The following is a 22,829-nucleotide window of genomic DNA, read 5'->3' as shown; positions in this document are numbered from 1 at the left end:
TTGTTACTGAGAAAAAGTTGAGAATCACTATAACTTAATAGAGTCATTGTAAAAATATTATGTAACGACTTGTTTTGCTGTTGCTGAGGTGGGGCTTACAAGGAAATGTTACAAATCCATGCATTACTAGGCAGAGATTTCTCAACTTTCTGCAGCAGGACCTTCTGTGGGGGATCTCCTGTAGTTACTCCTGATGGTGTAACCTCCAATCCATACATGATACAAAAGAAAAGAATCCTGCTTCATTCACCATACATAGGTGTAAAAACCTAGTCTAAAAGGAGGTAAATATGGTACTTACCTGATAATAAAATAATTTTAATAAATGATAGTTTTTAAATCACAAAATTATAAATAAAAATCGATAGAATGAATAATGTGGAAATTAGGAACATATCATCTTCAAAGGAAAGCACAGGGGACTGAGTAAACATTTAAGCAATGTTCTACCAGAAAATGTAACTGACATCGACACACTTTGTATCAATAGTTCACAAACATAAAGACTTTCTAAGTAAATAACTGTTCAGAGATCATGCCGTACATGCAGAAAGTCAACACACCAATGGGTTCTTAATGCAGGAGCAAATCTAGGTCTTCATTAACTGCTAGTGATACAAATGCCACCCTATCCCTATACAAGTCTCCTAAAAGGCGAACAGGATTTAAAAGATGTCAAACTAAGAACAATGTTTGCTGAAATCTTGAGGCAATGGGATCCCTGCCAGTTTATGGTGGAAGTCAATAACGAGCTACCAAGGGGGAACATGGGCATCAGCTCTGGGGCTGGGTAGGGACTAGGGGCTCAAAGGACCCTAGAGACCCAACAGCAGTGGTTTGGAAAACATTTGGAAAATCTATTTCACCACTGCTTTACATACTGGTAGGATTTCCACCCACTATTGCTGGGGTGATTTGAAGGAAGCGAGTCCTGAATGAACTTGAACATCTTCAAGAGACTCAAGGAAAAATGCTCAGAGTATGAAGTGGTTCCTCCTGGATACTTATGAGAAGCCATGGAGAGAAAGAAACCACAGAAGAATTTTTAGTTACAATTATAAAAAACGTTCCCAAATCTGGACTCACGTGAAATTGAACTACCTTGTGGCATTACTCCGCCAGCCTTTAAGGAGTTCAGGGTACCATTACTGCCCTCGCTGGAGAATTCTTAACGAGGCAAACTGTGATGGGATCAATTCAAGTGACAAAAATCTGAGGACTGTTGTGCTAACTTTAGTTCAAAATGTTAGACATTGGAATGGTAAAGACATAGGTATATTCTTCCAAATAAATCACTCCAAAAACCAGAGAATAACACTTTACTCTAAATTCATGTAACTAAAAATGTTCAAGTTGAAAGTTCCTATGAAATCATAGGAGAGGTCTATAGATATAAAGAAAATTCTTTAATTTCCATTTACCTTATCAAGGCAATGAAACAAGAATAAGTGGTCTTTAGTATGTTTTAAGAAAAACCGTGTCAAATGCATGACGACAAGTATATTACTAAAGTTTTAAATTTTTAGGAAATCCTCCATATTTGAGCAATTAGAAGAGGAGATTGGTACATTACAAATGTCTTAGATATGCAGATGTGTCATCTCCTTTGTGTATTTTTATTAGTAAAATGCTTTCAATCTCAAATTCCGTCCACTTATCGAGAAGCTGCTTTTTCCACAATCATTTCAGCTCCTTGTCACATTTTTGAGGAGTATAGGATGGTAAGATAGCTCATTTTACATACCAAGCGGACTTGAATGGTGGGTCACCCAATATGTAGTCTAGCATTAGTCTGCTATTATATCACAGGTGAGGAGCTGCATGTGAAAAGCATCTCAGTAAATAGACTGAGAATATGAAGGATTATGCCCACCAACATGAATAGACCACAGTCAACCAATGGAAAACCCATAGGAACAACCAACTGAAAGGCAATCCCCAATGTCTTGATGCATGCATAAGCATCAAAGCTGGTCCTTTGTCTTTGGACTCAAATGACAAACTTAGTCTTTGTCTTGAATTTAAGAGGGTTTGGACTAAAATAGACCACTGGTGTTTGCATGCTTCCAGCTTTATGTTTCCAGATCTTGAAATGCCTCAGCTTCTATAACCATGAGATGCAATCATGTGAATCAATTCTGATAAATCTCCTAATACAGGGACAGATAGTCTCCCATTCAAAACAGTGAGAAACACAAATGGCAAAATGGCTTTTGTGATCTTCTCTCTATATCTCTTTGCACATCTGTTGCCTGGGAAACAACGTCAGCTCTCTGAGCTGGAAGCCTTTTCCTCCAGAATACACTTTGCACTTTGTTCTTTTTGAGCTCCCTGACGTGAGCTCGTGGGCCTGACTTACTGTCACGTCTCTTTCCTTAAAAAGACATAATAAAAAGATAAATTGGGGACATTCTCTACAAAAGTGTCATATAGTATTAGCAAGCCCTTACTACTGCCCTAAAAGACACTAAAACTTTAACAAGTTATTTTATTAACCCGGATATGATACCTCTTACTTAGGCTTCAACAATTCATGTCTAAAGGCAAAGGGAGATAATTGGTAAATGTGACAGGACAAACAAATGCCATAATTGGAATTAGTGAGACTTTTGAGTCTAAACCTTTAACTGCTATGCTATCAAAGTGCCTTTCTAAATTTAGCATAGTGGAAAAGGTAGCATAATGAAAATATAACAAAAGCACACCCATAAGGCACCTTGTTCATGGATAACCTAGGTGCCATGCTAACCTTCCTTGATTTCAATTGGCAAAATGCTCCACGTGAAGGTGGCATTGTGGGTACTGAGGAACGAAGAAGCCCGCTGGCACTGGCCTACCACAAAGAGTGTAACAAGGAGGGAATATTTTGCAAATTTCTTGGTCAAATTTTCCCAGGATTAAAACAAGTCAGGAGTGGTTGTGGTTACAGAAAGGCACAACAGCCTGGTACTCATACCTTACTTTTCCTCAAAGTAAACGAGTATTTATGGCTTACCCCAAATAATAAAAATGAAGTTGCCTGGGGCTCAAGTAGGCTCTGTTTCAGAGACTGTATGGAGCTGAGAAGAAGCAGGAGGCAGGAAGCAGGAAACAAATAAATGGGCAGGTAGACAAGGCTAGGAAGTCAAAGTCCTATGAGTTTGCCAAGTCAGGAAGCTGTAAAATGTTTAATACTTCTTGTCAGGCTATAGGGACAGAACAGACAGGTGTACTGTTGCCTCAATACCCCTCAGAGGATGCCAACTGGCAGAGCAGAGAACAGGAGAGATATGCTAAGGGAGCGTGAACATTGAGTGAATTTGTTCTTAAATCGGACATTGACAGAAATGAAAATATAAACACCTAGGTAGACAAGATTACATTTCTAATGATGACGAAAATCCATGAGTTCAGAGCCAAGGAAATTACTTAGTTATGAAAAAGAAGAAACTATGATCTCAAAGTCCAGAAAACTATCTTAGTTACGAAAATAACTGATGTTTTTCTACCCTCAAGCTTTGTCAGTCCTGTAACTCTAAATTATCTACTAATTGTTCTATTTATTGAAATGTTGACTATTTCACATGAATAAAGCTGAAGATATATCTGCTGATAATGACTGTTCTATAAGCTTACATATGATATTAAATTACAATGTCTGTATATATTAAATTATTAGTTATAAATTATTAAATATATACATATATTTATGTATTTATATTATATACTTATATATTATGTATAACATATATGCTTGCTTTCCTCTGAGAACAAGAACACATTAGCAGCAATCCCCTGAAAAGACCAAAAAAGATGGAGGGCTGTTGAAATGCTGCACACCCACATTGGTCATGTACTGAATTCGTAGAACAGTTTGAGAATTACCTATGTAAACTGTTCACAGTGCCTCAGAGGAGTAAGAATAACCAAAGTATGTTGGGTTTACCTTTATCATGCATTTCTGTAGTTTTGGGTGTCTTCAAGGAATGCATCACTTTAACAATAGAAAACAGGTATGCACACACAGAAACCTTTCCCCTCACATCTCACATGGCCCGGCACAGCACTGCCATGACTCATGTTCTCACTGGCACCCTTTACTTATATCTTATTGAACAAATTATCCTGAGCACTTTGTAAGTTCTAGGTGTTGAGGGAATGGTACATGTATAAAAGACTTGCAAAATTCCTAACAGAGTATACAAAATATCCTTCCAGCAAAAAGCAGTGACTACAATTTTGTGAATTAGATAGGATAATGGAGAAATGGTTTCAGAGTAGCTCATTATATGGTGGAAAGGCAAATAGAGCCAAGAATAGTCTACCATTGCTCCAACAAAGTGACCTTTCTAGAGCAGGAGAGACAGACACGCTGACAACAAAAGGACGAGGAGCGCCAGACAGAGATGAGTACGTGTGAGCAGCATTAGGCTGGATTATTCAGCAGCATTAGTGAGGCCGGAGTAGCCTGGGCAATGCCAGAGACTTAAGTTCAGGTAGGAGTGTGGGTCAGTGGTGATGAGGAGATCAAGGAGAAATGTTCTCTTCCCACTGCTTGGCTCCAGGCAAATCAGAATCCCAAAGTACTTTGTGATTTTATATAAATTTTACAAATAATCAGAAGACACTGTTTTGTAACATGAGTAAGGTAAGAAATTCAATTTTGAGGGCCTTGGTACATTATGAAAGAGAACATATGTATCCACACACTTCTGCTTTCTGCAACAATGTTTGATTCACATGAGTAGTAGCTACCACACTGATGACATTGTCCGAAGGGCAAAATGTTAAGCACCTGCCCTTTATCCAAGAGAAGTTTTGTAATGGCTAACATACAACATCAGAGGCAATGGTTGGATTCATCTACAATTACAGTGTGTTGAAAGAGAAGGCACCTGCACCTGACTTTTGTTTAAGTATCGTGCTGCCTGATTCTTGGAAAAATGTCCTACTGGGATAAAGATATGACTATAATGTATGGTTTTATGCATATAACTAGCACTTTGGTCTTACATAATAGGGCTTAGTTTACTCATCTTAAGTTCAGAACAGGTTAGCCGTGCATGTTTAGAATAAATAGATTTGTTTGTTTTAATATCTGGGAATAAAGCTCTCAAAGTTCCTCACATTTAGTGAGTTCTCATTAAAATGTTGTTAGGAGCTAACATACTCTAATCACTGGCTGGAATGTGGCTGCTGGCAAATTCATTTCTAATTATCTTCCAACAGATTTCAATTATTAATATGTTTCTTTTCTTGTGTAATTTTTGTGAGTCCCAATCTTAGAATTACAACTTCAAATTGAATTTATAATTTTCTGGCTGTATGTACTGGGCACATATGAGTTAGTGGTCCTGACTGAACAATGAAAAATGTGTTCGTGAGGATGTTTATGAACTCTGGGGGCATATAACACAGGATCAGATCACAAGCAGCCGTTTCATTTCCAAAGACTTGGATGCAGCTGAATTACTATAAAAGAGATTTGGAATTAGAATGCTTTTCCTCTGAACTTTAAAAAATATAATTAAGATGTCAATTACGTTTTGGGAGCCCGCAAAAACAATCTAGACATGGAAAGAGATCAAAGATTTATGAAAATAAAACGAAGCTATCACATAGCTATTAGTATATGAGGAAGTGTAAGAACAAGAAAGACCCACTCCTGAGAAAGACCAGAAAGCATCTCCAGGTAACTAGTGTAAAGGGACCCATTTCTGAACAGAATCCTCTCAGAGTTCCTCTTATTGCCCAGTATTTTTTACTCTTATTTTTCTCAAATAATAGCATCTTCATGGCATCTGCTTCTCTTCGGTGATTTGAGGAGAGAGGTATCTGAGAGATGTCTTAATTAATTAATTTACTTTGAAGCCCAAGAATTTTTTTTATCAAGTTTAGGAAATTATAAAGAGACGGAACCTGGATTGTCACCCTCACTAAATTATAGCATAAAATTTACAATATTTAGTTCCTGCTATCTAAGACATTTTCAGAGATCACCAGAAACAAGACAGTGATCTAGAAGGTATATTATTAGCCCTCACATGCAAAACAAACCAAAGAACACAAAGCTAGACACAGGGCTCTGAGATTGATAAAGGCAGAAGATGAAAATAAAATCTTAAGTAACAAAAATAAAGGTAACGCCAGTGAAAAGGAATGAACCTACACCACAACAGTACAAACACAATCCAGCAGCCAATAACCATCTGCCAAAGGTGCAGAGATGGGTGGTTACCAACCAAGAACTATCAATCAATTAAGTGAACTCTCAAGAATGAAAGAAGGATGAAGACATTCAGAGATTAACACCAAGAGTGGTTGTTTCTAAGAAACACGATCTAAAAGAAATTTCAAGTATTGTAGTATAAGGATAAGGAAAATGGTGTAGAATAGTCACAGATGAGAGACAGCATGAAGAAGCTAATCTAGTCTCTGATCATAACACTTACATTACAATTCAGTTACAAACAAATTTATCTTAGGAATTAAGAAGCACAGTCACTTTAAAGTCAGAATAAATTATTTGAAATTATTGTGATGACTTTAAAAGTATGCTTTCGTAGCAGATACTTACTTAGGTGTGAGCTTTGTTCTATCATATGTATCTAATAAACTATTTAGCCTATTGCTGAAAGGTCTTCTGAAATATGTTAGACAAAAGATACCAGTACATGGTCTGGGGAAGCTGACAAGGTTGAGAAGGCAACCTTAATACTCAGGGTAGGGCAATCTTCAGGAGGCATTCCTGGTGGGGAGGACAGGGCAGCTCAGATTTATCACATCAGTACTGCTCTAACAGCAATGCATCCATAAAATATTAGGAACACAATCCTGTTCTACCAAAAATTTGAGTGTTTTATACTGGGCTTGACTCAGATGCTTTGAAATGCTTCCAAGTACATTTGCAGTATATCTAGAGCAATAATTTGTTATTTTTTGAGCAAATAAAGGTCCTTGAGAATATGGCTTGGGGAAAATCATTATGTGTGCTTTAGCTCGATTTCTAAGACTGTGCACATAACTGGTTGGTTGGTTGGTTATTTATTTATTTATTTATTTATTTATTTATTTATTTATTTATTTATTCATTTATTCATTCATTCATTTATTATCACATATCGTTATGAATATCCACAGTACTGGTTCCATTGTGATTCAGGACCATGGACAGAACCCCACTGCAGAGGTTCCCTGGCCTGGAGGAACACCGTTGAATCATACTTCATGGTCACTTAGAAGAACAGGGTGCTCCAACATAGAAACTCAATAAGAAAGAAGCAGTGATATAAACAAAAGACTTGATAATATTTTTTCTTTAATAAAAGAAGATGCCAGGGTCTTCTCGAAGCAGATTCTGGTTTGAAGGAAGAAGAAGGTAGAGGTAGGGTGGGTTTTGTCAGGAGAGGTATCAGGTTGATTATTTTAATTTAATTTTTTTATTAGTGTGTGTCTTAAGTATATGTCTGTGAATATGTGTATTGAGTGTCTGTGTATATGTGGTGAGTGTTTGTTCATGTAGGTACAATTACATGTGTGTGTGTATGTGTATATGTGTGTGTGTGCCTGTGTATGGGTATACATTTGTGTGTGTGTGTGTGTGTGTGTGTGTGTGTGTGTGTGTGTGTGTGCATTTGTGTGTGTATAAGATATATCAGGGGCTGTATGCCACAGAACCTGTGTCAGAGTCAGAGGAATTATTTTTAAAGTTACTTCTCTCCTTCTACCTTTCAATAGGCTGTGAAGTTGGAACTTGGTTCACCAGGATTAGCAGCAAGAGACTTTACTCTCTGAACCATCTCCCTGGCTCTCCCTTGGTTGATTCTTCGTCATCAAGTAACTGGAAGATGAGCTTTAGAAATTCACTTTCACTCTACACTGAACTCAACACTCTTCTTGAACCTTCCGCTATGGTTTCTTTTACAAAGAAGGGTCTTCTGTATTTTCTGTAAAGACTGCTTAGTTTCTTATTCACTGATGTGTTCTCCCTAGTTTCAGTTCTGAGTTTGTGATGACAGGGAAGTCATATTCTCTTCATAGTTAGAGAACGGGCTTCCACATCACACTTTGCATGCCAATTTGAAGTTTTTTTCCCACTGAAAAATTTTAATCTCACTTCAGGCTGCTGACCACCCATGTCATGGTTTATTTTTGGCCCCTAGAACAGCAGCCCATCTCTCCCCTTGCCAACACACCTACACAAATGTCCTGTCTTTATCTTTCTTGATATTTCCTTGCTTAGGAACGAAATCCCCACCCATGTTTTTCTACTTCCACCTCCGTGCCAGTGACTAACACTTCAATTCAACAAAACCAGATCTCTCAGAAGATTTAAAGTTCTCAAGAAGTCGAGTTATAACAATGAATTAAGATGATCTATTTCTTCATAGAGTCGCACTGCTCTGCCAGATAGTAGCAGGTTATTTTACATCTAAATTTCAAAGATACCTGAAAGGCAAGTTAAAGCAATATAAATTACCATGTCTCGCCAAAAAGGCAATCAAGCAGAATATGCTGTAAATTTGAACCTCTGCAGAACTACTAATGATGGATCTCCCTGACCATATCTGGTATAACTATTAGTATTTGTTCTAATTTATTGGAATGCTTTTTATTCTGCTTTCCATTTCATCACTAGTTTTATCTCATCTTGGGGTTACTTACCAGCTAGGAATCTAATAGCCTTTCTTGGTATAAAGCACAGTAATTTTCATTTGTAAAATATTTTGCTGGTTCTTATTACTTGAAGGCTATGCTCAATAATGGAGCACCCCAAACGCTAACACTCGGGTTGGATATCACTTCCAAACACGTCATTCACTATGTTGCATGTTAGTTATTTTTAATTGCTTATTTTGTATTTTAATATTATATTATAAATACATCATTTGCTCCTTTGATTTTACTGCTCAGCATTTCATAGTTGCTTGTGGGTTTTCCATTTGTTTATTTTGTTTTGTTTTGTTTTATGTAGGGTTGAATCCTCTTTGGTTTTCGCTGATGAATTTAGAATTTCTTTTGGTGTTCTTGTTCAGCTCAGGTTTGGATAGCCATGTTCCTTAAACTCTATGGATATAGTTTCTGACATTACTAGGCAACGCAATCTCATAGTAAACTCTAATCTTCTGGGTCTTCCAAAACTTTGCAATATTTCCTGAGCCATAGATGTGGGAGTTGTTTTGTAGATAAATTCATCTGGATTGAACTCTACAACCCTGCATTTTGATTGGCTATATTTTTAAAACCTGCTTAACAAGATCAAAATCATTTCTCGTACTGGAAGCCTTGCCAGGGGTCTTGGAAAAGAACCTAAAACCACCATTTTATTAAACCAGCAATCCCTAAGTACATTCAAAATATTTGCATTTATACCTACAGATAAATGAAGACATCACATATCCTCAAGGATTCTATTTGCTACAAATAAAGACTATTATAGAAAACCATAAATAATCAAAAAGCAGCCTGGTTTGCAATTGTCAACTTGGCACAATCTAGAATCACAAGGGGAGAACTTCTCAATTAGGTATTGTTTAGGTCATGCTGGCCTAAGGAAATATCTATGTGGAACCTTCTTCATTGTCAATTGGTGGAGAAAGACCCAGACCATTGTGGGTAGCACAAATCCCTAGGCATTGTGATCTGGAAAAGTATAAGAGAAGAGAATGCTAGATGTCAACAAGCAAGGAGGAAACATATAATTATTTTTGGTCTGTTCTTGACTGTATATGTTATCCCTTAAGCTCCTGCCTTGACTTTTCCACAATTATGGACCATACCTGAAATCTTAAGCAAAATAAAACTTTGTCTTTGTTCGTTTGTTTGTTTGTTTGTTTTTGTCAGGGTATTTTATCACATCAACATTTAAAGTTAGTTAGTTTTACATTCTCTGCCTGTTCCCTGTAAAGGATGGACAGAGAGGACCTTATTGTTTTTATTGGATATTTATTATTTACATTTCAAATGTTATCCCCTTTCTGGGCTTCCCCTCTGGAAACCTCCTGTCCTATTCCCCTTCCCTCTGCTTCTATGAGGGTATTCTCCCTCACGCCCACCCACCCACTTCTGCTTCCCTGCCCTGGCATTCCCTACACTGAGGCATTGGGCCTTCACAGGACCAAGGGTCTCTCCTCACATTGATGTTCAACAAGCCCTTCTTCTGCTACATATGTGGCTAGAGCCATGAATCCCTTCGTGTGCACTCTTTGGTTGGTGGTTTACTCCCTGGAAGCTCTAGCTACCTTATTATAATTCAGTTTTTTAACATAAAACTTTATAGCCCATATAATAATGTACACTGTAGGATGATAAAAATCATTCTTAATGTTAAGATATTTTCACAAGAAAGGGATGCTAGTCTGTGTTTTTGTGTACAGCTTGTAAATTTTATTTCTTTGCAAGTTTGGAAAAGGGGAGTAAGGATTAGAGATGTTGTTAAAGAGACTTTGTTGCAGTAACAAGGAACATATCCCCAGAGGTATCCTAAGAAAGGTTTTATTTCTGAAGCTCAGACATATGCAATAGATCCAGAGAGCTTTGAAATCACTAATTGTCATCTTATAAAACTGCAATCATGCATGCGGTCTGTTACTGACAGAGTTGTTCTTCTGTAAATGGCTGCAGTTGAATACTCTTTAATGGAAATAACTGTAATAAATTAAGGAAGTATTCGAAATTATTTATTCTTTTCTGCATCATCTTCCCTGGTGGTCAGCCTGAAAGCCAACACACACACACACACACACACACACACACACACACACACACATATATATATATATATATATATATATATATATATATATATATATATATATATATATCCAGAAGATGCCTAAAATGATTGCATCAACTGTTATGTATTAATACAAGGAAGGCCTGTCTAGAACTATCCTCCATAACAGCGTCAAGCTGTAAATAATAATGCATCATGTACTATCCTCCATATGTATTTTCATCTATAGATAATACAAATGCTGCCATGTCTGAAGGGGTGATTGGCAGGAGAGTATAAAATAGACTGCAGGGGTGGCAGTGGGTGTGGGGAAAATTGCTATCCTGGTTGAAGAGGTGATGGTTGAAGGAAAAATATTTTTAGAGAAAAGAAGAATATTTTCTCCTGACAGCATGGGGCTGCATTTCTTTTGTGCTTGAGTATTTGTGCTCATTTTTAAATCCCCGCTTTTTTGAGATTATAACAAAATTTAATCATTTCCAGCTTCTGTTTTCTTTCTGCAAAGCTTCCCATACCCATGAACCCCTCCTTGTTCTCCACTGTTTCTCCACATGGTTTGCCTTAGCCACTTTTGTGTCCCATAAAATTACTGAGCGAGTATTGATAAATACATTGAAATGAAGGAACATTAGATAGATCAAACATGTTTTTGAATAATTAATTAAAACAGAGAGTAGATGTATTGCATGTAGTTTAGAAATAAATATAACACTAGGGCTGTTTTGTCCTGCTCCACAGACATAGACTATGAGATCTGAGTGCTTACTTGGATTTCTAGCAGAGTCTTCATGGTAACAAATAACTTGCTAAGCAAGATGGCTGGATGGCATTTTCCAAGCTTTTCCTTTTGATGATGTTTCCATTCCATGTATGGGTGATCTGAAGGTTCTTAGTGCCAGAACCATGCCATCTTCACTGTCATCCCTGATCCACTGAGATGAGCCACTTTACCACTCTCATATTTTGTCAGAGTAAACTAAGAGCAGCAGCTGCAGAGCTATTCTTCCTGTACGTCTATTGGCTGCTCAACTCTAACAAACTTTCATGAAGTACAGTGTCATAGACAGAAATAGATTGCATTAACACCAATTAGCCTTAACCATGCTTCTGGAACAATTACAGAAATCTTAGAGATCTTTCTACTCATCATTTGTATGGTGGTGGATAAAAGTTTTTACTTCCAAAACTGATGATACTTTACTATGCCATTTAAATGTCTCTTTTAAGTCCTTATCACATACTTAATCCTCATATAAAAATAGGCACATAAATTAATTGAACTTGAAAGTTCCACCGAAATCTATGATTTCTTGTGAAACATGCACAGACACACACACACACACACACACACATATACACACACACATATATATATACATATACATATACATATATATATGTAATCCTTAACTGACATTGAGAATTTTGAGAAAGCTATGCTTCAAAACAGCTTTGCAGATCCCTGAAACTACTATCTCTTGCCTCACCTCATGTATCGTGGCTGTCCAACTGCTCTAGGTCAAGCTTGGATCGCCTAAGGGGAAGTCTGGAATTAGATGAGACAGGGTCGAGAGAAGTGTGGAGCCAAGGCAACTGCGCTGATGAAGGCTCAAAGTTTATGTAACTTCAGCTTATAAGCACTGCAGCAAACGAAGCTCTTCCTGAGGAAGTTCCTATGCAGACTAAACATAGATAAGAGTCGCTCTTGGCTGTACACACTGCTCTCATGGCCTTGGCTACACAGAATGCTCTCCTTACAGTCCTCTCAAGGCTCTCCACAGTGCATCATGGTTATTCTCAGCACTTTAATCTTATCCACCATCAGGTCTGCACTGGAATTCTGTTTTGTAAGGAGGCTGCCTTTGATCAGTAGATTGTATTTGGTTGGTGTTGCTGTGAGCTGCAATTTCTGCACGAGGAAGCATGTTTCATAAGGAAACATTATGCTCATCTTTTATTAGTACCTCTAAACTTTAAACTCCATATTCTTCATTCCAATTACTTCTACTTAATAAAATTGGTATAACGAACAAGCATACCCCACCACTGCCAGTCACTCATTCCTGGTCTACAACATACTCCTGATTTCCAGGACACGCTTGACACCTAAGCTCCAATGTACCTTCTTGTTCATCCTTGGACTAAATGTCTTCAGGTCCTCATCACTGAAGCAGGGGCCAAGAAGATACAGCCCAAGGACAACATAGAATGCAGGCTGTGCACATATTTTCTGAGTCTTGAAACTGAGGGGCTAATGACTTGTTTGGGTGCCTCTGAAAATGGTCTTTGCTTCAAAATAACTGCAAAATTAAGGATGCAAAAATGTCCCTGCACAAAAATAACTGCTTCGACTTTCTCATACAAAACAGTATTGCATCCATCATCAACCTGCTCAAACGCATTCAGTTCTAAAAATATTTCAACCAAGATAGGCTTTTTTCTCTACAACATTGTTCTGTTAAAGTTAACAGGAACACTGTGAATGTAACACTATAAAACTTAGATTTTTCAAAAGGCATATCATTTAACTTCCATATTTATTATTTAAGGAAAAGTTTGTTTGATTACATATATTATCCACTTAGCAGAGGGTTTAGTAACGATACTGATATTAAAAATCAATTGCAGTTTACAGAACTTCAAAATCTTTTATATGCGGAATCTTTTTTTTTTTTTTTCTGGAGCTGGGGACCGAACCCAGGGCCTTGCGCTTCCTAGGCAAGCGTTCTACCACTGAGCTAAATCCCCAACCCCATGTGGAATCTTTTAAAACTGCAATTAAATTGTGTGTGTTTAGTATATGATTAAATATTTTACACTTATAGAATGAACTAAGATTTATCATCTCTATCATAACAAAATTATCGACAGCAGCAAATAATAAAGTTATAATGTAACATTCTACCTCTTTTCTGAGAGATCAAAATTAACTATGAAGTGGCTATGAAGCCAGATGGGCATGGATGTATAAAAAGAATAAAATAAGTTCTATTTCCACTCTTAAATTCATTGATGTGGCCAACAGTTCATCAAAGATTCTGACTTATGATCTCTGCACAATAGATGCAACAGAATAAAATGATAATGTAATTTAATAAAATTGTTATTGCTCAGATGATATTAGAATAATAAAAATGTGTGTTTTAATGTATTGACATTTGGTCATTCAAGAACTCCCAAGTTGTCATGGAATGCAGAGGTAACATTATCATCTACCTTTATCTCTGAGTGAAACTTGGGCAGGGGCCTGTGCTCAGAAGAAAAGTTATTGCTGGAAAAGTATCAGAACATGAGTTTGTTTGCCTACAATGCATATACAAAATTCAATGCAACAATGTATATCTATCAACAGGGAGAGGAAAGCTGGGAATACCTATTGGCTCATTGGCCAGTCATTCTAGCCAAACTGATGAGCTTCAAATTCAGTGAGTGCTCATGCCTGTGTGCGCACACACGCACACACACACACACACACACACACACACACACACACACACACACACACAAATTAACTGCATTAATTATCCTATATGTTGACTGTATAGTTAGTCACAATAACAACAAGAAAATATAGTACAGCCTCTAGGCTGATGAGCTCACAAAATTTGCAAAGAAATCACCAATAACATGAAAATAATGGTCATGAAATGTAAAAGGAATAAAACTAAATACTTCATGAAGAAGGTGGCAGAGAGGATGTCCTGGAAGAGATGAGTCTTCATCTGACATTTATGGAAGGAGCTGCTGGCATTTTCTAAGTGGAAGAATATGATAACTTTCTAAGCCCAGAAACTTGAATATGTAGGGAACAAGTCACTGTGCCTTATGCACTTTGGGTCAACTGAGTCTGCACTAGATCAAATTTATAGGTACTACACCATCCAAAGAGGAGATGACGGAGAAGTAAGGTGATGAAATACTTTTCATGTCCCCACAAGGAGCTGATTTGCACTGCAGGTGAAGATATCAGTAAAGAATTGAGATTGTGACATATGTATTCTCACCTAGACAGTCACATGAAGATACATCTCTCCCAAGAACTTTATCTACCACCTCCTTCATGAAATATATCCTTTCTTTTTCTTATTTTACACCCATGCAATGATCTATCCATTAGCCACTATTGCAACTTTATAGGTAAATGTTCTCCAAATTTTATGATCTCATTAACCAAATGGAGCAGCAGCTCTCATGTAAGAATAAAAGTTAAAATTCCAGATAAGAAATGAAACGGTTATTAAATTAATGTTTAAGAAGAAAGCTTGAAATAGAAGAAATACTAGAAACTATTTCTGAAAGCTTTGAGGTTTAACAGGGAAAATGGATAGCTCATAGTTGTTTGCCCAGAAGACTAGAAATTGGCATCAACATTACCCCAAAACTAAAGTGAAAAGATATAGCAAGGAAATACTGATATTCTCGATTTTTGAGAAACAAATGAATCAGGAAAGTAAAAATAACAGTGAGTTGAAAAACAAATGGGTGAAAAGAAGGTAATACTTGGAGTACATTCTTCCATATGTTGATACTATGGCTAATGTTTGGAACTCCAATGTGACTCATAGTTACTTCCTGAGAAATCTCACAGTTCAGCAGGAGAAAAAGACATAAACAGATAATTACAGTGCAATGTGAGAGAGAAACAGAAGAGGGGTGTGTTAGAGTGCGGGCTCAGAAAGGAGAGAGTGGAGGGCTTACAGGAAATGAATGACTAAGGGAACAGTTTATAGGAATAGCTGATCAAAATTTAGCAAGGGTTTCTCAAGTAAACTTCTACTGGAATAACTTACATGCCATGAGTATCTGTCTCCCTTAGTCTCAAAATGAGCCATATCCCTTTGAAATTATGCATAGTCCCTCTTCCAAATCCAGAACTCCCCTCATTTGCCAGTCTATGATTTCTCTTTCATTCTTCTGCATGTTTGACCCCCATCAACCTGCCAACGTCAGCTCAAAGTCTCAATTTCAAGGTCATAAATTAATTTCATAAAATAAGTGAATTCTTAAAATAAGTCCATTTCATATTTTCTGTTTACTTAATATTATATTCTCTTTAATCACACACACATACATATATTTTATACATAATCAATCATTTAAAAGTGTTATTTAATATCTGCAACTAAATATTTAAGGTCTTTGAAATTAATAGCAGTACCCATGCAGAACATCCCTACTTCAGTAACCAACTGAGCAGCTCCAAGACCCTTCTGAAACTAAGTAATATATACATATACATATATATGTATATATATATAGTTTATTTATACATATATGATGAGAAATACACAAGAAGCAGGAGAAATCTACATAAATGAGACATTTAGTTCATAAATGAAAGAACATGGTAGAGGAAGATTATGTATAGAAAAAGATTTTGGTATGCAAGTTTCAAGTGGTTTTGTTTTGTAGATATAAACAATAGGGATGTCATGTCATTTAACTTCTGTATATCTTACTTGGATACATGAGAAGGTAGAGTATGATAGGAGATAGGCTCGTATACTGGGGAATGTGATAAGTCATAAGGCAAGAATAAAATTCATGTCAGCATGAATGTGTAACAGAGCCCCCAAGTTTAACACTTACATCCCAACACTCAGTGGCTGATGGTGGAAAGCAGGAAAAATTAAAGTCAAATACATTTCCTCTCATCTGAGCTTCACTAGCTATCTTGCTGGTTTTGACCAACTCTGAACAGATCATGGGAAAGAATTGTTCCTTGTGGGTTTTTTTTTTTTTTGTTTTCAGTATGTAGTGTTTGTTTGCGACATGGAGTTCAAATTTGACCATCACAAACATAGTATCTAGAGACCACATAAGGACTTCCTAGTAGAACTCTGACTGTAGAACTGAATTCCTCTGCGAATGTCAGGAAACAAGAAGATTCAGACACTTTAGTTCAAGAAAAACAAGCTATGGCATTAGCCAGCAAGGTAGAAAGTGAATCAACAACATTCTTTACCTTGTGAAGGTATTAATGAACTCTTATCTATCAATTAAGAGCAAGTGTGAAGGGTCAAATTGTATGTGACTTGAATTTTCGTTCCGTAATTTGATAACTGACTAAATTTAGATACAGAAAGTTGCTCAAGCTTTTCTAGGCCTCTAGTTTCTCAATTCTAATTTACTTTAATATTTCTAATATCGTATCTAATTTATTGGACCTGTGTCTATGGAGTTCAAAGAGGAAGGATACAACTTCATTTTCAGCTACAACTTGGCTGATACAGCATTTACTACTCCTATCCTTCAGTATGACTTTGGGAGGATCCCTCCTCTTTTTTAGTTCTGAAAACTGCTTGTTATGACCTTCATGAGCCACTTTCAGATATTTTAACTCTTTAGAATAGAGTTTCTGAAGATATAACGTCCCTTATGTCAGGAACTTGTGTGAGGGACCTGTAGAGCCAAAGTGATAGGCGAGTGTCCTCTTCTCCCTGCTCCCCCTGCCCCCCAAACAATCAGCAACTAAGTGGTTAGACAAGAGGTGGGAACAAAATTTAGGAAAATCATGGAAAGTGAACATCTTTATAGCTAACATCTACAAAGTTGCCTTCAGTTTATATTGGACACAGGGTAGTTAGCAGGTATCTAGATTGAGTCTCACAACGTAGACACAGCTAATGGCACTTTATCTTTGAGGGACTTTCTGGGATTCCATGGGATTACAATTCCCACATAATCCACCAGCAAACATACTCTTTTCAGAGCATTTTTGGAAGTGACCTTTAAGTTTCCGCAAGAACTTAAACATTACTGCTACATATTTAAAAGGGTGGTGGGGGGCACAGGGAATTTATGCCAACTACCCTTCTGAGAGCCTACAGTTTCTAGACTCTCTCTGGAGAAAGCATTCCAGCATGAATATTCTGCTGCTCAAAGATAGTCTGACTAGATCGACTCCCCTCATCCCTGTTGGACGATCTGAAATTAAATAAGACATTGCTGTTCAATTTCGACTACTTGAATTCTATATCAACACATTCAATGTTCTCTTTAGAATTTGCAATTTACTTGGTCACTCATTTTCTTCTTAACTGAAAATCATTTTTTCCTCCAGATTTTTAGGCAACAGTATAAATGGTGTCCTGTAATTTCTATAATAATGTTTAAACTTCCTAATTTTAGAGATTAGTGGAAATTAAGAAAAAGAATTTAAATATTGTGGACCTATTATTACTGTAACTAAACATTTAGAAGCAATTGACCTTAGACAAATTTGCATTAAGGGGAAAGAGCAGCAAATAGGATATAGAAAAAATTTATTCTTACTGTAGAGAAGCTGTGAAGAACACATTGTATCAAGAATTATGTGATGCAAGAAAGGGTCTTATTTGTCTTGTGTTCCAATGTGAGTAAAAAGAAACAGATTGAAATATGGAATCAGTGAGGATGTGTTTTAATATTAGCTTCTAGAGTGTGCACAAGCCATTCACCACTCCAAATTTCAAGTGACTCATATATAAAACCAGGACACAGTAAAAACGGTGTAGTTTTGTTTAGAAAAAAAGTGATCTGTGTTTCTAAAATTGGTTTCAATGGAAGAACTAGGAAATGATTCTGTATTTTGGAACAGTGGTGCTACAGTAGTCTTTTTTTTTTTCTTTTTTTTTTTATTAACTTGAGTATTTCTTATATACATTTCGAGTGTTATTCCCTTTCCCGGTTTCCGGGCAAACATCCCCCTCCCCCCTCCCCTTCCTTATGGGTGTTCCCCTCCCAACCCTCCCCCCATTGCCGCCCTCCCCCCATAGACTAGTTCACTGGGGGTTCAGTCTTAGCAGGACCCAGGGCTTCCCCTTCCACTGGTGCTCTTACTAGGATATTCATTGCTACCTATGGGGTCAGAGTCCAGGGTCAGTCCATGTATAGTCTTTAGGTAGTGGCTTAGTCCCTGGAAGCTCTGGTTGCTTGGCATTGTTGTACTTTTGGGGTCTCGAGCCCCTTCAAGCTCTTCCAGTTCTTTCTCTGATTCCTTCAAGAGGGGACCTATTCTCAGTTCAGTGGTTTGCTGCTGGCATTCGCCTCTATATTTGCTGTATTCTGGCTGTGTCTCTCAGGAGCGATCTACATCCGGCTCCTGTCGGTCTGCACTTCTTTGCTTCATCCATCTTGTCTAATTGGGTGGCTGTATATGTATGGGCCACATGTGGGGCAGGCTCTGAATGGGTGTTCCTTCAGTCTCTGTTTTAATCTTTGCCTCTCCCTTCCCTGCCAAGGGTATTCTTTTTCCTCATTTAAAGAAGGAGTGAAGCTGGTTCAACTGGAGGGCAACATGTAAAAGAATGCAGATCGATCCATGCTTATCACCCTGTACAAAGCTTAAGTCCAAGTGGATCAAGGACCTCCACATCAAACCAGACACACTCAAACTAATAGAAGAAAAACTAGGGAAGCATCTGGAACACATGGGCACTGGAAAAAATTTCCTGAACAAAACACCAATGGCTTATGCTCTAAGATCAAGAATCGACAAATGGGATCTCATAATACTGCAAAGCTTCTGTAAGGCAAAGGACACTGTGGTTAGGACAAAACGGCAACCAACAGATTGGGAAAAGATCTTTACCAATCCTAAAACAGATAGAGGCCTTATATCCAAAATATACAAAGAACTCAAGAAGTTAGACCGCAGGGAAACAAATAACCCTATTAAAAAATGGGGTTCAGAGCTAAACAAAGAATTCACAGCTGAGGAATGCCGAATGGCTGAGAAACACCTAAAGAAATGTTCAACATCTTTAGTCATAAGGGAAATGCAAATCAAAACAACCCTGAGATTTCACCTCACACCAGTGAGAATGGCTAAGATCAAAAACTCAGGTGACAGCAGATGCTGGCGAGGATGTGGAGAAAGAGGAACACTCCTCCATTGTTGGTGGGATTGCAGACTGGTAAAACCATTCTGGAAATCAGTCTGGAGGTTCCTCAGAAAATTGGACATTGAACTGCCTGAGGATCCAGCTATACCTCTCTTGGGCATATACCCAAAAGATGCCTCAACATATAAAAGAGACACGTGCTCCACTATGTTCATCGCAGCCTTATTTATAATAGCCAGAAAATGGAAAGAACCCAGATGCCCTTCAACAGAGGAATGGATACAGAAAATGTGGTACATCTACACAATGGAATATTACTCAGCTATCAAAAACGAGTTTATGAAATTCGTAGGCAAATGGTTGGAACTGGAAAATATCATCCTGAGTGAGCTAACCCAATCACAGAAAAACACACATGGTATGCACTCATTGATAAGTGGCTATTAGCCCAAATGCTTGAATTACCCTAGATCCCTAGAACAAACGAAACTCAAGACGGATGATCAAAATGTGAATGCTTCGCTACAGTAGTCTTAAATAACATTTACAGGTCCTTCTAAACATAGCAGCCTCAACTGTAGGGGTCTATATGTGGTCACATAGCCAAATTGATAGCACAGAATCCTTAGGACTATGGTATAAGGTGAGTGTCCCAAATGTGAGAGAGCTCTCTCTTATTTTATTCTCTTCAAATGCCTTTAAATGACTAATTATTTGAGTTCTTGTCACAAGGAAGGTACAAGTTATCTATAAAATAGACTAAAAGAATGACATTTCAAGTAAAATTATGTTAAAATGAGTAGAGAATAGGTTTTCCATTAATTCAAATGGACAAGCATATTTAAAAATATATAACATTATTTTTAAATTCAGCCCCAGCCTTTTTTGTTACAGAAGGTGTTACTATTCTGACTTTTTCTAGAGAATTTCTCTGGGACTTTGTACCTACTGTTTCAAACATGACATACAATCAGTACTCTATGCACATCCCATTTGTGAATGTGCACATAATGTGTTAAAGGCTTTGCAACTGGTTTGCGTCATCCAAAGCTACTTCAGTTTCTAAGTCCTTTGTTCCATTCCTCAGATATATCCTCCATTATTGCATTTCAGAAGAATGACTGGCAATAGATCTGACCTTAATGGTGAGTGAAATCTTGGGAGACAAAAAGTAGACCAGATGCTTGATGTTATCCTTAATGGTGTGGTCCCTGATCACCCAGTGTTTAGTGTTGTTATCTGTACGGGAGTGCTATTCACCCAGGGCTTAATGCTATTCACCTTCATGGTGTGCTCCCTGCTTGCCCAGTACTTGATGTTAATATCCTTAATGGTGTGGTCCCTGATCACCCATTGTTTAGTGTTGTTATCTGTAGGGGAGTGCTGCTCCCTGTTCACCCAGGGCTTAATGCTGTTCTCCTTCATGGTGTGCTCCATGCCTATTTCAATCCCAGGTCTTACATCAAGTGGTGTCCAAAGGATGTAGTCCTTTCCCATCCCGCATAAGAACCTTTAGTCTGAGGAGCAGTGGTGACTGAAATTTGATCATTGCCTGGATTTGATGACAGCTCTTCTTCTTCTTCTTGCAAAAAAAAATGATTTGATCAGTAAGATAAAAACATGCTTGTGAAAACTTCAGAACAGCAGTGTTGTTTTGATGTAATCAATAGAGACAGCACCTGAGGAGCCTGCACATATGTGCACTGCATTTGACAGTGAGGAGATCTTTTAACTACTACTGAGATCTAAAATCGCAGCTTCACCCTCTTTTTCCAAGAGAAAACTTGGTGGTATTTTTGCAGTGTACAGGGATATCCAAAAGGGCAGCCTGAGCTAACCTAAGGCTCATTCAGCATTGGTGCCCATAGCTAAGGAAATGCAACTAAGTGAAGTTATACTTCCTTCCTTCCAAAGTCTAGTAAAAAGGTAAAACTAATTAAAACCACATTTACTTACAGGATCTATTAAAGGATACATGTGCAGGAAGAATGGAGGGGAGTATACTATATTGCATGCAATTTTTAGGAAGGTTAAGTTTATGAAAGTAAGTACACAAGAATGTACAGTATTCACTGTGGGCAAAAAATATTCAAACTGAAGATTAATAATCTACACACAAATCTAGAATTGCTGTTTATCATGTTCTACCAGTTAGTAACACTGATTAAATTGTTTTCCTATGACATGTATAAATTGCACATATCTGAATAATGGAAAAATTGTCATTAAAGGTTTTTAATTGGCTCATAAAATAAAATTATAAATGTTAAATGAAATTATCAAATGACTAATAAAATATAGAAAGTCTAGGTAAAAAATAGATATAAAGTAGAAAAATTAATATATAATGCTAATGGGCTTATGTGAATATCTCTGTGCATGTGATTACGTGTGTGTTTGCATACATAGGATAGTAGCAGCTGAGTTGACATTATGTGTCTGGTCTTCCTCTGCTGCACTTAACCTTCTGTCTTAAAGCTGAGTCTTTGACTGAACCAGGAGTTCGCCAATTCAGCAAGACTAATTATCCAGCAAACTCCTCAGATCCTACCTTCACCACTCCACCAGCACAGGGGGTATAGGCATGCCATTTCATGACTACTGTAGATCAAAAATTACCTGCTCATTCTTTTGTGGCATGCATTTTACCAATGGGATGATTTTATTAGCCCCTATATTTAGGGTTAGTGACACGGTGGCATGAATGAAAAATAGATATTCAAATAAGGATTCAGAAATTCTGGGTGACATTTTGGTCAAATCGCTATAAGAGGACAAGAGCTGTTGTGGATGGAAAGAGACAGACAGACACACAAACACTGACAGACACACACACACAAATCTATATATTTATATCTCTCTTCAAATACTTTTGGAGGAAAAAAGAACTATGTACACATATATACTATATATGTATAATGTACATGCATATATATCATAAATGCACACATTACATATATTCATACACAAACACTGTAGGTCATATATCCAAGGAAAACATCTGACAGATTCCCAGACATAAAGGGAACAAAAATCAGAGTGTGAGCTGCTAAGCATGAAAATTAATGCACTTGTTGACTTCGGGACACCATATCTAAATTATGTGTTCAAATCTCATCTATGTTAGAGATATGAACTTTTGTATATCATTTAAATATTTTACATAATTTTTGAAATTCTGAACTTAGATGAAATTAATATAACATCTCATAGGTGGGCTGTAAAGATGTTGTATGACAATGCATGCAAAGTGCTTATTTCATTATCTGGAATATAATAAAATTTCAATA

General features: G+C 37.2%; 1 protein-coding gene across 4 annotated transcripts in view; it reads right to left on the bottom strand.

The window, feature by feature from the left end:
• The window catches only part of Neto1 (neuropilin and tolloid like 1), a 120,394-nt gene that overhangs the window by 70,068 nt on the left and 27,497 nt on the right, over positions 1–22,829 (bottom strand).

The sequence above is a fragment of the Rattus norvegicus genome, chromosome 18 (genome assembly GCF_021556685.1).
Source record: "Rattus norvegicus strain SHRSP/BbbUtx chromosome 18, alternate assembly SHRSP_T2T, whole genome shotgun sequence".
NCBI lineage: Eukaryota > Metazoa > Chordata > Mammalia > Rodentia > Muridae > Rattus > Rattus norvegicus.
This window is presented reverse-complemented; position numbering and strand designations above follow the sequence as displayed.